The following is a 20494-nucleotide window of genomic DNA, read 5'->3' as shown; positions in this document are numbered from 1 at the left end:
GGACTACAGGCGCCCGCCACCTTGCCTGGCTAATTTTTTTGTATTTTTAGTAGAGACGGGGTTTCACCATGTTAGCCAGGATGGTCTCGATCTCCTGACCTCGTGATCCACCCGCCTCGGCCTCCCAAAGTGCTGGAATTACAGGTGTGAGCCACCGCGCCCGGCCTAGATTAACCCTTTATTACGGATACAGTTGAATGGGTCAGGAATTCAGATACAGAATATCCATGCTGACAGCCTGTCTCTGCTCCTTTTTGTCTGGAACCTCAGCTGGAAAGCCCGGGGCTGGATCATCTCAAGGTTCCCATGGGTCCCATGTGAGAAAGAGGATGCTCCTTGTAGGCGGGGCCTCAGTGCCTCTCCAGGTGGATCTCTTTGTGTGGCTGGCTTGGGCTTAGTCACAGCATGGCGGCTGGGTTTCAAGGTCAAGCATCCGGAAAGAAAGAGAGACAGGTGGAAGTCAGATCACCTTTCACGACTTAGTCTTGGAAGTCATTTCTCCCATATTCTGTTCACTGTGGCAGTCACAAGGTCCTGACCAAGTTCAGATGCAGAAGAAATAGATTCTGCTTCTTGATAATGAGGAATAAGGCTTTGGAAAGGCATATGGGACCATAAATACATATACATATATATGTGTGTGTGTGTGTGTGTATTTGAGACAAGGTCTGGCTCTGTCACCCAGGTTGGAGTGCAGTGGCATGATCTCAGCTCACTGCAACCTCCGCCTCCTGGGCTCAAGTTATCCTGCCACCTCACCCTCCCAAGTAGCTGGGACTACAGGCAAGTGCCGCCACACCCGGCTAATGTGTGTGTGTGTGTGTGTGTGTGTGTGTGTGTGTGTTGTAGAGACCAGGTTTCATCATATTGCTCAAGCTGGTCTTGAACTCCTGAGCTCAAGCGATCCTCCCACCTCAGCCTCCTAAAGTGCTGGGATTACAGGCATTAGCCACCGCACCCGGCTCTCAAAGGTGCTTTCTGTCCCAGCTTTCCAGAAATGCAAAATATTGAAGCCATTCAAATATTGGCAAAAAGGGATGATTTAAGTAAACAATGGTGCATTTATGAAATGCAATGCGATGCAGCCAGAAAAAAATGTAGCAGCGCAGTTGGTTAACTACCGCCTGCAGGGTAAATGTAACCCCCACCCCCACCTGTTTTTATTCAGTCTGTGAGCTAAGAATAGTTTCTACTTTTTATAAATGGTTAAAAAATCAAAAGATGTGAAAACTATATGAAATTTCAATTTCAGGGACTGTAAATAAACTTTATTGGAACACAGCCACACTTACTCATTTACGTATTGCCTGTGACTGTTTTCGCATTACAAGAGCAGAGTTGAGTAGCTGCCACAAAGAACATGTGACCTGCAAAGCCACATGTATTTACTTTCTGGGCCTTTACTGAAAAAGTTTGCCGACCCGTCATAGAATATCTGATGGCGTGCAAATAAAACAATATCTTATGTACAATATACTATTGCTTTGGTAATAGGAAAAGCATATATCCAATGCCATATTGTACAGAAAAAATGCTGGAATGGATACATGCTAACATGAACACTTATCTCCATGAGTGGAATCACAGATTTTTTTTTTTTTTTTTTTTGAGAGACAGTCTCACTGTGTTGCCCAGGCTGCAGTGCAGTGGCGCAATCTCGGCTCACTGCAACCTCAGTCTACTGGGTTCTTCCACCTCAGCCTGCCGAGTAGCTGGGATTACAGGTGCCCACCACCATGTCCAGCTAATTTGTGCATTTTTACTAGAGATGGGGTTTCACCAAGTTGGCCAGGCTGGTCTCGAACTCCTGACCTCAGGTGATCCACCCGCCTCAGATGATTTTTATCTCCTGATTTTTGCATGGTTGACTTTTTGTACAATTTATGTACTGCACAAGTAGAGGTTTTTAATAAGGGGGGGAAAAAAAGAGAGAGTTCTGTCCCTTTCCTTTGAACTCTGCAGTTCCTTGGCTGAATTGTGTTCACTTTGTCCTTCTTTGCCTCAGCAATCTGTTCCTTCCAGCTTCATCTTGCTCTTCATGCTTTTCCACTTTTCACTCATTATCTTATTTCTTCCTTCAAAATCCAGCCCAGACCTCTTCACCTCCTCCAAGAAGCCTTCTTTGATTTCCCCAGGCCAGCTTAGGGGATCTCCTCCCCACTCTCATAGTGCCCTGGGTTATCTTGCTTGTTGCTCTCATTACACTACATTGTAATGACTTATTTAAGCATCTGTCTCCCTAACAAGGCTGCAAGGTTTTGAGGGACATGTTCTTATTTATATTCAGCAAAGTCCTAGAACATGATAGGTTCTCAAATAAATAATGGATGAATGAAAGATGATTTGAATGAATGAATGAATGAATGAATGAATGGGACTGATGCTGGAGATACAAGCAGATAGATTGGGAGAAGCTTTCTAGAAATGAGGCACTTAAGCAAAGCCTCAATGGATGACCAAGAAGGCCCACGCAGATATATAAAGGAAGGAAGAACATTCTTTTTTTTTTTTTTTTTTTTTTTTTTTTTTTTTTTTTTGAGACGGAGTCTTGCTCTGTAGCCCAGGCTGGAGTGCAGTGGCCGGATCTCAGCTCACTGCAAGCTCCGCCTCCCGGGTTCACGCCATTCTCTGGCCTCAGCCTCCCAAGTAGCTGGGACTACAGGCGCCGCCACCTCGCCCGGCTATTTTTTTGTATTTCTTAGTAGAGATGGGGTTTCACCGTGTTAGCCAGGATGGTCTCGATCTCCTGACCTTGTGATCCGCCCATCTCGGCCTCCCAAAGTGCTGGGATTACAGGCTTGAGCCACCGCGCCCGGCCTATTTGTTTTTAGAAGCAAGGTCTCATTCTGTCACTCAGACTGGATTACAATGGCACAATCACAACCCACTGCAGCCTCCAGCTACTGAGTTCAAGTGATGCTTCCACTTCAGCCTCCTGAGTAGCTAGGACTATGGGTGCGCACCGACTGGCTAATTATCCTTTATTTCTTTTCTTTCTTTCTTTCTTTTTTTTTTGGAAAATGGGGGTCTTGCTATGTTGCTCAGGCTGGTCTTGAACTCCAGGCCTCAAGTGATTCTCCCACCAGAGCCTCTCAGAGTGCTGAGATTACAGGTGTGAGCTACCATGCCTGGCACATTTTGTTTTTATTGCTTTTATTTTATTTTATTTTTTTTTCTTTTCTTTTTTTCGATAGAGTCTCGCTCTTTCGCCAGGCTGGAGTGCAGTAGTGTGATCTTGGCTCACTGCAACCTCCACCTCCTGGGTTCAAGTGATACTCCTGCCTCAGCCTCCTGAGTAGGTGGGGTTAGAGGTGCCGGCTACTTGCCCAGCTAATTTTATGTTTTTAGTAGAGACGGGATTTCACCATGTTGGCCAGGCTGGCCTTGAACTCCTGACCTCAGGTGATCCACCCGCCTCAGCTTCCCAAAGTGCTGAGATTACAGGTGTGAGCTACCGTGCCTGGCCCATTAACATGTATTGAGTGCACTATGCTAGCCATTTTGCATGCTTTGTCTCAGTTAATCCTCATAATCATATATATATATGTATATGCATATATACTTTTTTTTTTTTTTTTTTGAGATGGAGTTTGACTCTTGTTGCCCAGGCTGGAGTGCAATGGCGTGATCTCGGCTCACTGCAACCTCCACCTCCCAGGTTCAAGCGATTCTCCTGCCTTAGCCTCCCAAGTAGCTGGGATTACAGGCGCCTGCCACCATGCCTGCTGATTTTTTGTATTTTTAATAGAAACGGGGTTTCACCATGTTGACCAGGCTGGTCTCAAACTCCTGACCTCAGGTGATCAGCCTGCCTCAGCCTCCCAAAATCACATTTCCATTGAGATACTCTTGTTATTCTGTTTTACAGATAGAGAAACTGAGGCTCAGAAAAGTGAATTAGCAGAAGTCAAAATTTCATGACCTTACAAGTACACATCTTGGAAACTAAGAAAAAACCCTAGATGTGGTATTTGGGTAGCAAATTTCCTGGGGCCAGATACAGCATCCACCCACTGACCCTGGAGGTTAAAGCATGTGTACTCACACTGAATTTGCTTGTTGTTGGCTGTTCATTTATTCATGCCTCAATAAGGAACTGCTACTGAAACTTACTTATTTTCTACTCATTACAGCACAAGAAAAATAAGCAGGTGCCTCCTGGCCCAATGTGGCTGTGACTTCTTAGAGGACCATGGTCACATCATTTTTTATTTTTTTTTAAGACAGTCTCACTCCATCACCCAGTTCTAGAGTACAGTGGTGCTATCTCGGCTCAATGCAACCTCGGCCTCCTGAGTTCAAGCGATTCTCCTGCCTCAGCCTCCTGAGCACCTGGGATTACAAGTGCCCGCCACCACGTCCAGTTAATTTTTGTATTTTTTTTCCAGCAGAGACGGAGTTTCATCACGTCGGCCAAGCTGGTCTCGAACTCCTGACCTCAAGTGATCTGCCCGTCTCGGCCTCCCAAAGTCCTCAGATTACAGGTATGAGCCACCACACCCAGCCTAATGTTATTTTTTTGAGACAGAATGTTGCCCAGGCTGGTCTTGAACTCTTGGCCTCAAGCAATCCTCCTCCTTTGACCTCCCAAAGTGCTGGGATTACAGGCATGAGCCACCTTGAATAATCTGTACTTGGTAGGTTGTTAATTTGTTCATTTGTTTGAGACGGAGTCTCCCTCTGTTGTCCAGGCTGGAGTGCAGTGGCACAATCTCAGCTCACTGCAACCTCCACCTCCCAGGTTCAAGCAATTCTCAGGCCTGAACCTCCCAAGTAGCTGGGATTACAGGTGTGTGCCACCATATCCAGCTAATTTTTGTATTTTTAGTAAAAACAGGGTTTCACCATGTTGGTCAGGCTGGTCTTGAACTCCTGACCTCAAGTAATCCAACCACCTTGGCTTCCCAAAGTGCTGGGATTACAGGCATGAGCCACCACACCCAGCTGATCCTGTCTCTTAAACCTATACATATATATATATATGTGTGTGTGTGTGCATATATATATGTGTATGTGTGTGTGTGTGTATATATAGATATACACATATACTTCTATGACATATGTATATAGCATAGAAGTTAGATCATTCTAGGCATGTGGTTCTGCAGCTTGCTATTCCCGCCGGATGTATCTGGCAGACAGTTCTATTTCAGGGTGTTCTCTGTCTCATTCTTTATAAAGGCAGCATGACAATCCAGCCATTGCAGAAGTCTCATGATTTATTTATCAAGTGTCCAACGGATGGATTTGAACATTCTTTTCAGTTTTTTGAAATGACACCACTTTGGGCACACTCAAGCAACTGCTGGATGAGGATTGCTTGTGAGAAATGAACTGAGTCACAAAAGAGTCCAGCTTTGGATTTGGACAGGTATTGCCCTGCAAAAAGAGCGTACCAAGTGACAGTGCCTTTCTCTAACACAAAATGAGGATGGCCCTTTCCCTATAGCCCTCCTCCTGCCCCTGCAGTTTGCATTATCAAAGCTTTTCATCTTTATCCGTCCATATGGTTTAGATTTGTGTCCCTGCCCAAATCTCATGTGGAATTGTAATCCCCAGTGTTGGAGAAAGGACCTGGTGGGAGGTGATTGGATTATCGGGGTGAACTTCCCCCTTGCTGTTCTCGTGATGTGAATAAGTTCTCACAAGATCCGGTTGTTTAAAAGTGTGTAGCACCTCAGCTGGGTGCAGTGGCTCACACCTGTAATGCCAGCACTTTGGGATGCCGAGGTGGGTGGATCACCTGAGGTCAGGAGTTCGAGACCAGCCTGGCCAAGATGGTGAAACCCTGTCTCTACCAAAAATACAAAATTAGCCAGGCATGATGGTTGGCACCTGTAGTCCCAGCTACTTTGGAGGCTGAGGCAGGAGAATAAATTGAACCCGAGAGGCGGAGGTTGCAGTGAGCTGAGATCAGGCTACTGCACTCCAGCCTGGGTGACAGAGTGAGACTCCATCTCAAAAAAAAAAAAAAGAAAAGAAAAGAAAAAAGAAGGATGTAGCACCTCCCCCTTCTCTCTTCCTCCTGCCCTGGCAGTGTGGCCATGTAAGCCATGCCTCCTTTCCCTTCACCTTTTGCCACGATCCTAAGTTTCCTGAGCATACTTTCTGTACAACCTGCTGTGAGCCAGTTAAACGTCTTTTCTTATAAATTACTCAGTTTCAGGTATTCCTTTATAGCTGTGTGATAACAGACTAATACACCAATCACATAATAGGAATATGATCTCCTGTTATAATCTATATATTTCCTTCCTTCCTTCCTTCCTTCGTTCCTTTTTTTTTTTTTTTTTTTTTTTTGATACAGAGGCTCACTCTGTCACCTAGGCTGGTGCGACCTTGGCTCACTGCAACCTCCGCCTCCCAGATTCAAGCGATTCTCCTGCCTCAGCCTCCTGAGTAGCTGCAACTACAGGCACGCACCACCATGCCCAGCCAACTTTTGTATGTTTTGTAGAGATGGGGCTTCACCATGTGGGCCAGGTTGGTCTTGGACTCCTGGGCTCAAACGATCCTCCCATTTCAGCCTCCCAAAGTGCTGGGATTACAGGTTTGAGCCACCATGCCTGGTCTATAATCTGTATTTTTAAAATTATGTTTGATCTTTTTTTATAATTAAACAAATCTATACACTTATAAATAGACATGTAAATAAATTACATTCAGAAGAGGAAGACTGCAATGAGATATTTCCTCTAGACCTACAACGGGACAGACTCGCCCAGGAGCAGAGCTTCCGGTGGAAATGCAATACATTCCATGAGCAGAGGTTCTCAACCCTGGCAGCACTTTCCATTTACTCGGGTCTCAGCTAACCAATGTCCAGGCTGGGCATGGTGCCTCACACCTGTAATCCTAGCACTTTAGGAGGCCAAGGCAAGTGGATTGCCTGAGCTCAGGAGTTCAAGACCAGCCTGGGCAACGCAGTGAAACCCCTCTACTAAAATACAAAAAATTAGCTGGGCATGGCAGCAGGCACCTGTAGTCCCAGCTACTTGGGAGGCTGAGGCAGGAGAATTGCTTGAACCCAGTAGGTAGAAGTTGCAGTGAGCCGAGATCGCGCCACTGCACTGCAGCCTCGGCAACAGAGTGAGACTCTGTCGAAAGAAAGAAAAGAAAGAAAGAGAGAAAGAGAGGAAGGGAGGAAGGGAAGGAAGGGAGGGAAGGGAGGAAGGGAGGGAAGGGAGGGAAGGAAGGTCCCTGCTCCACCCAGATTTGGGAAGAGAAGATCCCACTTGAGAGATCCCAGAGGTTCCCTTTCGCCACCAGAGGGCACTTGTCTGGTCTCTAAAGCCCAGGATTAGCTTCAGAGACCAAAGACAAGGCTTCCACAAGAAGGGAAACCAAAGGAATTTTAGGTCCTAGGGTCCAAGAGCCCATAAAATCAAAAGCAAGTTAGTTACCTCATAGATACAATGGGGGTACAGGCACTGGATAAATACACCCATTCCAAATGGGAGAAATTGGCCAAAATGAAGGGGCTACAGGCCCCATGCAAGTCTGAAATCCAACAGGGCCCATCAAATCTTAAAGCTCCAAAATGATCTCCTTTGATTCCATGTCTCACATCCAGGTCATGCTGATGTAAGCGGTGGGTTCCCATGGTCTTGGGCAGCTCCGCCCCTGTGGCTTTGCAGGATACAGCCTCCCTCCCTGCTGCTTTCACGGGCTGGCGTTGAGTGCCTGCAGCTTTTCCAGGTGCGTGGTGCATCGTGGATCTACCATTCCGGGGTCTGGAGGACGGTGGCTCTCTTATCATAGCTCCACTAGACACTGCCCCAGTGGGAGCTCTGTGTGGGGGCTTCAACCCCACATTTCCCTTCCACACTGCCCTGGTGAAGTCGTCCCTGAGACCTGAGAATTCTGGACCCTATGGCCACCACAGGAGCCCATGCATTGGCTTCCTTTTTTGTTTTTTTGCTTTGTTTTGTTTTTTTGCTTTGTTTTGTTTTGTTGTTTTTTTGACAGAGCCTTGTTCTGTCACCCAGGCTGGAGTGCAGTGGGGCAGTCTCGGCTCACTACAACCTCTGCCTCCCAGGTTCAAGTGATTTTTGTGTCTCAGCCTCCCAAGTAACTGGGACTACAGGTACCCACCACCACCACCATCATGCCCAGCTCGTTTGTTGTTTTTGTTTTTCTTGTTTTTTTGTGACAGAGTTTCGCTCTTGTTGCCCAGGCTGGAGTGCAATGGCGCAATCTCAGGTCATGGCAACCTCCGCCTCCCAGGTTCAAGCGATTCTCCTGCCTCAGTCCCCCAAGTAGCTATGATTACAGGCATGCACCACCATGCCTGGCTAATTTTGTATTTTTAGTAAAGATGGGGTTTCTCCATGTTGCTCAGGCTGGTCTCAAACTCCTGGCCTCAAGGGATCTTCCTGCCTTGGCCTCCCAAAGTGCTGGGATTACAGGCATGGATCACCATGCCCAGCCTACACGGACTTCTGACCTGTGGATGGAATATAGATGGTAAGAGAGAAAGCATTCCAGATGAAGACAAAAGCACACAGAGAAGTTACTGGAACCCATCCCAATTCTAAGAAAGGCACTTCCACCTAACAAGTTCAGATAGACACCACTATAACATAAGGAGGGAACCACCAGTTAAGCCAACAGGCCAGTGTTAGGGAAACTGAATATCCACATGCGAAGGAATGATGTTGGATCCCTACTTCACATCGTATGCAAAACTTAATTAAAAAAGGATTAACGGCTCGGTGTACTAGCTCACGCCTGTAATCCCAGCACTTTGGGAGGCTGAGGCAGGCACATCACCTGAGGTTGGGAGTTCGTGACCTGCCTGACCAACGTGGAGAAACCCCCATCTCTACTAAAAATACAAAATTAGCCAGGCATGGTGGTGCATGCCTGTAATCCCAGCTACCTGGGAGGTGGAAGCAGGCGAATCGCTTGAACTCAGGAGGTAGAGATTGCAGTGAGCCGAGATCACACCATTGCACTCCAGCCTGGGCAACAAGGGTGAAACTCTGCCTCAAAAAAAAAAAAAAAAAAAAGATTGATGACCCAGACGTAAGAATTGAAAACATAAAGCTCTTTTTTTGTTGTTGGGCTTTTTTGTTTTGTTTTGTTTTTTCTCGAGACAGAGTTTCGCTCTGTCGCCCTGGCTGGAGTGCAATGGCACCATCTCAGCTCACTGCAACCTCCGCCTCCCAGGTTCATGTGATTCTCGTGCCTCGTCCTCCTGAGCAGCTGGGGTTACGGGTATGCACAACCACATCCAGCTGTTTTTTGTTTTTTTAGTAGAGACAGTGTTTCACCATGTTGCCCAGGCTGGTTTTGAACTCCTGACCACAGGTGATCCACCTGACTCGGCCTCCCAAAGTACTGGGATTATAGGCGTGAGCCTCCACGCCCAGCCAAAAACATAAAGCTCTTAGAAGAAAGTATAGATATCGGTTGGGTGTACTGGCTCACGCCTGTAATCCCAACACTTTGGGAGGCCAAGGTGGGTGGATCATTTGAAGTCAGGAGTTTGAGACCAGCCTAGCCAACATGACGAAACCCCGTCTCTACTAAAAATACAAAAACTAGTTGGGTGTGGTGGCATGCACCTGTAATCCCAGCTGCTCGGGAGGCTGAGGCAGGAGAATCGCTTCAACCCGGGAGGTATTTGTTGCAGTGAACCAAGATAGGGCCACTGCCCTCCAGCCTGAGCGACAGAGCGAGACGATGTCTCAAAAAAAAAAAAAAAAAGAATTCTTACAAGTCAACAACCAAAAGACAAAGGATCTGATTTTAAAATGGTCAACAGTTGAAGAGAATTTCTCCAAGGAAAGTACACACATCTTCAACAAAGCACATGAAAATGTGCTCAACATCAGTAGCCATTAGGGAAATGCAAATCTAAACCACAATGAGATACCGCTTCACACCCACTAGAATGGTAATAATTTTAAAAATGGAAAATAGCAAGTGTGGGTGAGGATATGGACACATTTAGAACCCTCGTGCATTGCTAGTGAGAATGTAAATGGTGCAGCTGCCGTGGAAAAGTTTGGCAGGTCTTCCAAAAGTTAAACATAGAGTTACCATACGACCCAGCAATTCCACTCCTAGGTACATACCCAAAGATTGAAAATAGGTGTTCAAACAAAACCTTGTATATGAACGTTCATAGTAGCTGTATTCATGATAGTGGATAAAAGTGGAAACAATCTTTATGTACATCAATGGATGAATAAACAAACTCTGATATACCTGTACAATGGAACATTATTCTGACATAGAAATGAGCTACTGCCAGGCGCGGTGGCTCATGCCTGTAATCTCAGCACTTTGGGAGGCCGAGGCGGGCAGATCACCTGAGCTCAGGAGCTCAAGACCAGCCTGCCAAACATGGCGAAACCTGTCTCTACTAAAAAATACAAAAATTAGCCAGGCACGGTGGCGCATGCCTGTAGTCACAGGAAGTAGCCAGACACGACCGGTCACATATTGTGTGATTCCATTTGACATTTTCAAAATAGGCAAATCCATAGAAATAGAAAACACGGCCAGGCGCGGTGGCTCACATCTGTAATCCCAGCGCTTTCGGAGGCCGAGGCAGGTGGATCACGAGGTCAGAAGTTCAAGACCAGCCTGGCCATGATGGTGGAACCCCCCTCTCTACTAAAAATACAAAAAATTAGCCAAGCACGGTGGCAGGCGCCTGTAATCCCAGCTATTCGGGAAGCTGAGGCAGGAGAATCATTTGAACCTGGGGGGCCAGGGGATTGGGGTCCAGGGTTGGGGGGAGGCGGCGGGCAGAGGTTGTAGTGAACCTAGATGGCGCCACTACACTCCAGCCTGGGCAACAGAGTGAGACTCTGTCTCAAAGTAAAAACAAAAACAACAAACAGATTAGTGGTTGTCAGGGGCTTGGAAGAGGAGGGAATGGGGAGAACCTGCGTAATAAGCAAGAGTTTTCTTCTGAGATGATGAAAATGTTTTGGAGAGATATTAGAAATAGGTATCTCTAAGGCTGGGCACGGTGGCTCATGCCATGGGCTCGATCCAATGGATCGAGACCATCCTGGCTAACACAGTGAAACCCCATCTCTACTAAAAATACAAAAATTTAGCCAGGCATGGTGGCGGGCACCTGTAGTCCCAGCTACTCGGGAGGCTGAGGCAGGAGAATGGCGTGAACCTGGGAGGCAGAGCTTGCAGTGAGCCGAGATTGCACCACTGCACTCCAGCCTGGGCGACAGAGTGAGACTCTGTCTCAAAAAAAAAAAAAAAAAAAAGAAATATTAGGTAAAATGCTAGATAAAGAGATACCTCAGCCAGGTAAAATGACTCACATCTGTCATCCCAGTGCGTTGGGAGGCCAGGGCAGATGAATCCCTTGAGCCCAGGAGATAGAGAGCAGCCTGGGTCACATAGTGAGACCCCACTCCCACAAGAAATGTAATTTTATTATTTATTTATTTTATTTTTTGAAAGGGAATTTTGCTTTTGTTGCCCAGGCCTAGAATGTAGCGGTGCAATCATGGCTCACTACAACCTCTGCCTACTGGGTTCAAGCAATTCCCCTCCCTCAGCTTCCTGAATAGCTGGGATTACAGGCATGCGCCACCACACCTGGCTAATATTTTTTGTGTTTTAGTGGAGACAGGGGTTTCACCATGTTGGTCAGGTTGGTCTCCAAATCCTGACTTCAGATGATCCACCTGCCTCGGCCTTCCAAAGTGCTGGTATTACAGGTGTGAGACACCACGCCCATCCCTACAAGAAATTTTAAAACTTAGGCATAGTGGCAGGCACCTGTGAGCCCAGCCACCTGGGAGGCTGAGGCAGGAGGATTGCTTGCGCCCAGGAAGTGAATGGGGCAGTGAGCTAGGGTGGCACCACTGCATTCGAGCCTGGGCAACAGAGCCAGATCCTGTCTCAAAAAAAAGAGAGAGAGAGGTCTCTAGATAGAGGTGGTGGTTGCACAACATGATGACACACTAAATGCCACTGAATTGCTCACTTTGAAACTGTTAATTTTATGTTACGTAAATTTCATTTTCACAGAAAAAGAAGGAAAAACGTTTTACCATATAAAGAAAAAGAAAAAGATAGGGAGGCCCACAGGTAGGTAAGTACTTAGAAAGCTAGGTAGACAAGGCCGGGCACAGTGGCTCACGCCTGTAATCCCAGCATTTTGGGAGGCCGAGGCGGGCGGATCACTTTATGTTAGGAGTTTGAGACCAGCCTGATCAACATGGAGAAACCCCATCTCTACTAAAAATACAATATTAGCCAGGTGTGGTGGCACATGCCTATAATCTCAATTACTAGGGAGGCTGAGGCAGGAGAATCGCTTGAACCCGGGAGGCAGAGGTTGCGGTGAGCCAAGATCACGCCATTGCACTTCAGCCTCAGCAACAAGAGCGAAACTCCATCTCAAAAAAAATAGAAATCAAATAATAATAATAAAGCTAGGTAGACAGACGATGTGGCCAATTGATTAGGCACAAATGTTACCCTCTTCCTATTATCCCCTTTTCAGAACTTCAACCCAATACCCAACATAGAACCTGACACCTAAATTTAAAAAGTCTATGGCCAGGCGAGATGGCTCACGACTGTAATCCCAGCACTTTGGGAGGCGGAGGCAGGCAGATCACTTGAGGTCCAGAGTTCAAGACCAGCCTGGCCAACATGGTGAAACCTCGTCTCTACTAAAAATCCAAAAATTGGCCTGGCGTGGTGGCTCTCGCCTGTAATCCCAGCACTTTGGGAGGCCGAGGCGGGCGGATCACCTGAGGTCAGGAGTTCTCAACCAGCCTTGCCAACAAGGTGAAACCCCGTCTCAACTAAAAATACAAAAAAATTAGCCAGGCGTGGTGGCAGGCGCCTGTAATCCCAGCTACTTGGGAGGCTAAGACAGGAAAATCGCTTGAACCCAGGAGGCGGAGGTTGCAGCGAGCCAAGATCACACCATTGCACTCCAGCCTGGGGGACAAGAGTGAGACTCCATCTCAAAAAAAAGAGAAAAATACAAAAATTAACCTGGCGTGGTGGCAGGCGCCTGTCACAGCTACTTGGGAGGCTGAGGCAGGAGGATCGCTTGAACCCAGGAGGCGGAGGTTGCAGTGAGCCGAGACTGCACCATTGTACTCCAAGCTGGGCAACAGAGTGAGACGCCATCTCAAAAATAAATAAATAAATAAATAAATAAACAAATAAAAATAATAATAAAGGAAAGAGGATTGCAAACCAAAGGTCTGAAAATCAGAATTTAGCCCAGAAATGTATTTTTGTTTGGCTGGCAAAATGCTTTATTTAAAAAATTGAGCCACCATTTAAACTCAACTAACATCAACTACAGATTTCCAATATCTCTTGAAAATTCCTAAAATTGGCCGGGCGCGGTGGCTCAAGCCTGTAATCCCAGCACTTTGGGAGGCCGAGACGGGCGGATCACGAGGTCAGGAGATCGAGACCATCCTGGCTAACACAGTGAAACCCCGTCTCTACTAAAAAAAATACAAAAAAATAGCCGGGCGAGGTGGTGTGTGCCTGTAGTCCCAGCTACTCGGGAGGCTGAGGAGGAGAATGGCGTAAACCCGGGAGGCGGAGCTTGCAGTGAGCTGAGATCCGGCCACTGCACTCCAGCCCGGGCGACAGCGCGAGACTCCGTCTCAAAAAAAAAAAAAAAAAAAAAGAAAATTCCTAAAATGGGTGGGGCTGGTGGCTGATGCCTGTAATCCCAGCACTTTGGGAGGCAGAGGCAGGAAGATCACTTGAGCTCAGGAGTTTGAGATCAGCCTGGGCAACATAGCAAGACCCCGTCTATTTAAAAAAATTAATAGAAAGACAAATGAAAATTTCTGGCCAGGCATAGTGGCTCATGTCTCTAATCCCAGCACTTTGGGAGGTTGAGGAGGGTGGATCACTTGAGGTCAGGAGTTCGACACCAGCCTGGTCAACATGGTGAAACTCTGTCTCTACAAAAAACTACTCATAAAATTAGCTGGGCCTGGGAGGCGGAGCTTGCAGTGAGCCAAGATCGTGCCACTGCACTCCAGCCTGGGTGACAGAGCGAGACTCCATCTCAAAAAAAAAAAAAAAAAAAAGATTAGCTGGGTGTGGTGGCAGGCCCCTATAATCTTAGCTACTCAGGAGGCCATGGCAGGAGAATCGGTTGAACCCGGGAGACAGAGGTTGCAGTGAGCCGAGATCGTGCCGCTGCACTCCAGCCTGGGGTGACAAAGCAAGACTCCTTCTCAAAAAAAAATTTTTTTTTCTAAGATGTGGCAACACTGTGCCCACACCTCCCCTGGCAACAAGCAGCCAGAATTCAATAGGAGCCGCTTCTTTAGAAAGGGCATGCAACCCCAGTTCGCCACAGTCTCCACCCCTCTCTACTCTTGCCCAAGGATGAGGCTGAAATTTGAATTTCGAATGGATTCCCATGACATTTGAACTGCTGTTTTTCTTTCGGCAAAGTAGTATTTCTCAGTATCCACTTCTCTATCAGAATTGAGACAGAAAGGTGGAAAAGCATTTGGCATTTGAAGAGTAACCCTAAGTACTGTATTATGCAAAGAAAGATTACTCAAGGTTCCCTGGCATTTAGCTCCCGGAACGTAACTTTTTGAACTTTGGATTCTTGCTGAAACCTGTCAGAAGCTGACAAGACAAGGAGGGAGGGGGCTGAGTATAGGGGGGAGTGGAAAGAACAGGAGTTTCTAGAACTCAGTTTGCAGCGTCCTCACTACAATCTCAGCCGTTAAGGAAAGAAAGTGAATTCCTTGAGGCTCTGGGAAATTGGAGATGGACAAACTGCTGTTTTCTTATGATTCCTGAATCATAAGAAATCCTGAAGGGCCACGGTTTTTGGCATGCCCTAATTCTATGAGACAAAAGAAGGAATTTTTCAGCAATATGTGTGACTGCAGTCATGTGCCACATAAGGACGTTTCAATCAACAACAGACTGCAAATACAACAGTGGTCCTGTAAGATTATAATATCAGGCCAGGCACGGTGGCTCACGCCTGTAATCCCAGGACTTTGGGAGGCTGAGACGGGCGGATCACGAGGTCAGGAGATCGAGACCATCCTGGCTAACACAGTGAAACCCTGTCTCTACTAAAAATACAAAAAATTAGCCGGGCGCGGTGGCGGGCGCCTGTAGTCCCAGCTACTCGTGAGGCTGAGGCAGGAGAATGGCGTGAACCCGGGAGGCGGAGCTTGCAGTGAGCTGAGATCGCGCCACTGCACCCCAGCCTGGGCGAGAGAGCGAGACTCTGTCTCAAAAAACAATTATAATATCAGGTTTTGGCCAGGCTTGGTGGTTTATGCCTGTAATCCCAGCTACTTGGGAGGCTAAGGCAGGAGAATCGGTTGAATCTGGGAGGCGGAGGCTGCAGTGAGCCAAGAGTGCATCATTGTACTGCAGCCTGGGTGACAGAGTGAGACTCCATCTCAAAATAATAATAATAATTAATAATAAATAAATAATAATACCAAGTTTTTGCTTCACCTTTTCTATGTGTAGCTATGTTTACATACTCAACTACTTCCCATTGCATTACAATTGCCTGTCAGCACAGTAACATGCGGTACAGGTTTGTAACCTGGGAGCAATAGGCTAGACCTATAGCCTAGCTGTGTAGTAGGCTAGACCATCTAGGTTTGTGCAAGTGCACTCTATGATGCTCCCCCAATGACAAAATTGCCTAAGGCCTCCTTTCTCCCTTAAGCGACGTGTGACTATATTTGTCTAAATGCATTTTTTGCTCTTCCATAAGTAGTGTGTTATCACTCTTAAGAATTACTAGGCTGGTCGCTGTGGCTCATGCCTGTAATCCCAGCAATTTGGGAGGCTGAGGCAGGCGGATCATTTGAGGTCAGGAGTTCAAGACCAGCCTGGCCAACATAGAGAGACCCTGTCTCTACTAAAAAAATACAAAAATTAGCCAAGTATGGTGGTGTGTGCCTGTAATCCCAGCTATTCGGCAGGCTGAGGCAGGAGAATCGCTTGAACCTGGGAGATGGAGGCTGCAGTGAGCAGAGATCGTTCCACTGCACTACAGCCTGGGCGACAGAGTGAGACTCCACCTCAAAAAAAAAAAACCAAAAAAAAAGGAATTACTGGGCTGTGGCTCACCCCTGTAATCATAAGACTTTGGGAGGCCAAGGCGGGCAGGTCATTTGAGTCTAGGAGTTTGAGACCAGCCTGGGCAACATGGCGAAACCCCATCTCTACAAAAAAATACAAAAGATTAGTTGGGCATGGTGGGACATGCCTATATCCCCAGCTACTCAGGAGGCTGAGGTGGGAGGATAGCTTGAGCCTAGAAGGTCGAGGCTGCAGTGAGCTGTGATCACACCACTGCACTCCAGCCTGAGCAACAGAGAGAGACCCCGTCTCAACAACAAAAAATAATTATTAAATTGAAAGGCATTTTTTTGAAGATATGACCAAAGAGTGAATAAGGAAGATGGGATTATTGTTGATGTATTTCTATAGGTAATGTGTTCAGGGATTTTCCATCTGCTGAGTATTCTCTCTGTATCTCCTCTTCCTGTCTCTGAATTCAAACATTCATTGCCTCTGGGGAGAGGTGTAGCAAGGGATCCTGTATCACACAGAAATAATCTTTTGAGCTTTTGTTTTCAAAAGTCTAAAGCACATTCTATGCAATCATATCCAGGCTGTATAATTAAGTAAAGTATGATGCAGAACAGCTTGTTTCGTTTGCTAAAGTTCATTTGGAAGATAAAAAGAAAACCGTGGAGCCCCTGGACCCAAAGGACTTTTTGGAGAAATGTTTTTGTTGTTGCTGTTGTTGTTTTGGTTTTGTTTTGTTGAGACAGGGTCTCATTCTGTTGCCCAGGCTGGAGTGCAGCAGTGCCACCTCGGCTCACTGCAGCCTCCACCTCCCAGGTTCAAGCAATTCTCCTGCCTCAGCCTCCCAAGTAGCTGAGACTACAGGTGCACACCACCACACCCGACTAATTTTGTATTTTTAGTAGAGATGGGGTTTCTCCGTGTTGGTCAGGCTGGTCTCAAACTCCCAACCTCAGGTGATCCACCCGCCTTGGCCTCCCAAAGTGCTGGGATTACTGGCGTGAGCCACTGCGCCCGGCCAACTGAGGTTTTTTTTGAAAGTATAATTATGAAGTCAGGTGCAGTGGCTCACGCCTGTAGTCCCAGCTACTATATACTATAGGCAGTATCTATATAATGCTTAGTACACTTAGCCTATAGTTGGCATATAGTAGAATACATTAAGGCTATGATTAATTATATGAGGTCAGTATTATAGACCCTATTTTACAATGAAGGAAAATATATCGTTCAGAAAACACAGGGAATCTTTTTTTTTTTTTTTTTTTTTTTTTTTTGAGACAGAGTCTCACTCTGCCGCCCAGGCTAGAGTGCAGTGGCGTGATCTTGGCTCACTGCAAGCTCCGCCTCCCGGGTTCACGCCATTCTCCTGCCTCAGCCTCCCGAGTAGCTGGGACTACAGGCGCCAGCCACCTCGCCCGGCTAGTTTTTTTTGTATTTTTTAGTAGAGACGGGGTTTCACCGTGTCAGCCAGGATGGTCTCGATCTCCTGACCTCGTGATCCGCCCGTCTCGGCCTCCCAAAGTGCTGGGATTACAGGCTTGAGCCACCGCGCCCGGCCGACACAGGGAATCTTTTAAGGTTGCCCTGCAAATAAGCGGAAAAGCAAAGATTTTAATTTAGGATTATTGGCCTACAAAAAGCCACACCACCTGTGGTGTGCTAGTAAATGTGTAAAACCAGCCTTCCAGGTATAGTTTGGATAAATTTGGCTGATATTAACAAGTGAGACGAAAGTGAAACGAAACAATGATAGTGTATATTGGAACATTGCTTTTTCTTTTTTTTTTTTTTTCTTTCTGAGACACGGTCTTGATCTGTCGCCAGGAGTGCAGTGGCATAATTTCGGCTCACTGCAGCCTCAACCTCCTGGGCTCAAGTGATCCTCCCACCTCAGTCTAAAGAGTAACTCAGACTACAGGCACGCACCACCATGTCCAGCTAATTTTTGTATTCTTTTTCAGAGACAGGGTTTTGCCATGTTGTCTAGACTGGTCTTGAACTCCTGGGCTCAAGGGATTCACCCGCCTTGGCCTCCCAAAGTGCTGGGATTACAGGTGTGAGCCACTGCATTCAGCGAATTTTGCTCATTTGTGAGCAACATGTTTGTTGAATTGGATCTTGAATATTGCAAGATTTTTCTGAATTTGTTGTACTATTCACAATGGAATGGCTACAGATACGATACACTTTTGAGTTTGCCCTGTCTTATTAACATTCTCTCAGGCCGGGCGCGGTGGCTCCCTCCTGTTATCCCAGCACTTTGGGAGGCCAAGGCGTGTGGATCACCTGAGGTCAGGAGTTCAAGACCAGCCTGGTCAACATGGTGAAACCCTGTCTTTTCAAAAAATTAGTTGGTATGGCAGCACATGCTTGTAATCCCAGCTACGTGGGAGGCTGAGGCAGGAGAATCACTGGAACCCAGGAGGTAGTGGTTGCTGTGAGCCGAGATACTGGCATTGCACTCCAGCCTGGGCAATAGAGCGAGACTCTGTCCAAAAAAAAAAAAAAAAAGAAAATCTCTCTATCACTTTCTCAAACCTGGACAATCAACAAATAAAGCCAGGGTTTGTAGTATCTGCTGATGGCTCTTGTATAAATACTCCCACTATGGTGGATTTTTTTTTCAGAGACAGGGTCTTACTCTGTCATTCAGGCTGGAGTGCAGTGGCCACTATATTGCCCAGACCTGCCTTGAACTCCTGGCCTCAAGCGATGCTCCAGCCTCGGCCCCCAAAGCACTGGCATTACAGATGTGAGTCACTGTGCCTTTCAGGCAGCCCTAGGTTAGTTATATCAACCTGGCAGTCTGATTCCTGTGCCCAGTTCCTACTATATATAGACTACAAACTCAATTGTGCCAGCACATCACTTCCTTAGATTTCTAGAATTCAAGTTCCTTCCTTCCTTTCCTTCCTTCCTTCCTTCCTTCCCTCCCTCCCTCCCTCCTCCCTCCCTTCCTTCCTCCTCTCTCTGTCTCTCTCTCTTTCTTTTCTTGTGAGACGGAGTCTTGCTCTGTTGCCCAGGCTAGAGTACAGTGGCACAACCTCGGCTCACTGCAACCTCCACCTCCTGGGTTCAAGCGATTCTTCTACCTCAGCCTCCTCAGTAGCTGGGACTATAGGCGTGTGCCACCACGCCCAGCTAGTTTTTGTATTTTTAGTAGAGACAGGGTTTTGCCATGTTAGCCAGGATGGTCTTGAACTCCTAACCTCAGGTGATCCCCCTGCCTCAGCCTCCCAAATTGCTGGGGTTGCAGGCGTAAGCCACCGTGCCAGACTCAAGTTCATTTTTTTTTTTTTTTTTTGAGACGGAGTCTCGCTCTGTCGCCCAGGCTGGAGTGCAGTGGCCGGATCTCAGCTCACTGCAAGCTCCGCCTGCTGGGTTCACGCCATTCTCCTGCCTCAGCCTCCCGAGTAGCTAGGACTACAGGTGCCCGCCACCTCGCCCGGCTAGTTTTTTGTATTTTTTAGTAGAGACGGGGTTTCACCGTGTTAGCCAGGATGGTCTCGATCTCCTGACCTCGTGATCCACCCGTCTCGGCCTCCCAAAGTGCTGGGATTACAGGCTTGAGCCACCGCGCCCGGCCTCAAGTTCATTTCTATGTGAGCCATCGTTGAGCTAGGCCAAACTCAAGCCCAAGCCCAAGTCCCTCCCGGGACTCCCACCTCTCTCCACACCTGTACTATTGTCCTGGAGGACGGCATGGTACCAAAGTGCCCCTCTGTCATTTGTCAACGCAGGTTGCCATGGAGACATCCACCATCTTGGTGCATGTGGCCTTTTAGGTTCTAGAATTCTCTGCCAATTCTATGTCTTACTCAGGGTTCCAGGAAGCCTGGGCTCAGTCTTAGCTCTGCCGTTTACAAGTCCCTTCACCACTCTCTCTGAGTCTTTGCCTCCTCACCTGTAAAAGTGGGGGTGAAAGAAGCTGTGGTCAAATTAGCCAGGCGTGGTAGTGCTTGCCTGTAATCCCAGCTACTTGGGAGACTGAGGCAGGAGAATCACTTGAACCTGGGAGGCAGAGTTTGCAGAGGAGCCGAGATCGCGCCACTACACTCCAACTTGGGTGACAAAGCAAAACTCCATAAAAAAATAAAAACAACAAGAAGTAATATTTGAGTAGTGTAGAGAGTGAGAAGTCTCCCTCCCTTGCCTATCTCTCTTCCCGACTTTCTCAGCCCAGGTGCCAACATTGTTACTGGTTCCTTTTGTCCTTCCAGAAAGCATCTACATATATCCTAGCAACTAGTTCTATATATTCTCTCCCTTCCCACATGCACACTGTTTTTTAATTATCTTAAGAAAAACTCCAAACATACGCCAAAATAGAGAGAATAGCATAACGATCCCACTTGGGGCCCCATCAGCCAGCTTCAACCACTGGCCACTCATCACCAGTCTTGTGTCACCTCTACCCCCACCTGAT

At 47.1% G+C, this 20494-nt stretch overlaps 1 long non-coding RNA gene across 2 annotated transcripts; it reads right to left on the bottom strand.

The window, feature by feature from the left end:
* Window positions 1–165: 165 nt before the first annotated feature.
* On the bottom strand, window positions 166–19828 carry LOC139359734 (uncharacterized). Of its 2 annotated transcripts, XR_011616102.1 has the most exons (3): window positions 19746–19816; window positions 17528–17652; window positions 166–412 (listed from the first exon to the last, which is right to left on the bottom strand). It is a non-coding gene; the product is annotated as an uncharacterized lncRNA (long non-coding RNA). The 2 variants fall into 2 exon arrangements; XR_011616101.1 differs by lacking the exon at window positions 17528–17652 and having other exon boundaries at window positions 19746–19828.
* Between the last annotated feature and the right edge of the window lie 666 nt (window positions 19829–20494).

Source organism: Macaca nemestrina, chromosome 18, assembly GCF_043159975.1.
Source record: "Macaca nemestrina isolate mMacNem1 chromosome 18, mMacNem.hap1, whole genome shotgun sequence".
In the NCBI taxonomy this organism is placed as follows: Eukaryota; Metazoa; Chordata; class Mammalia; order Primates; family Cercopithecidae; genus Macaca; species Macaca nemestrina.
This window is presented reverse-complemented; position numbering and strand designations above follow the sequence as displayed.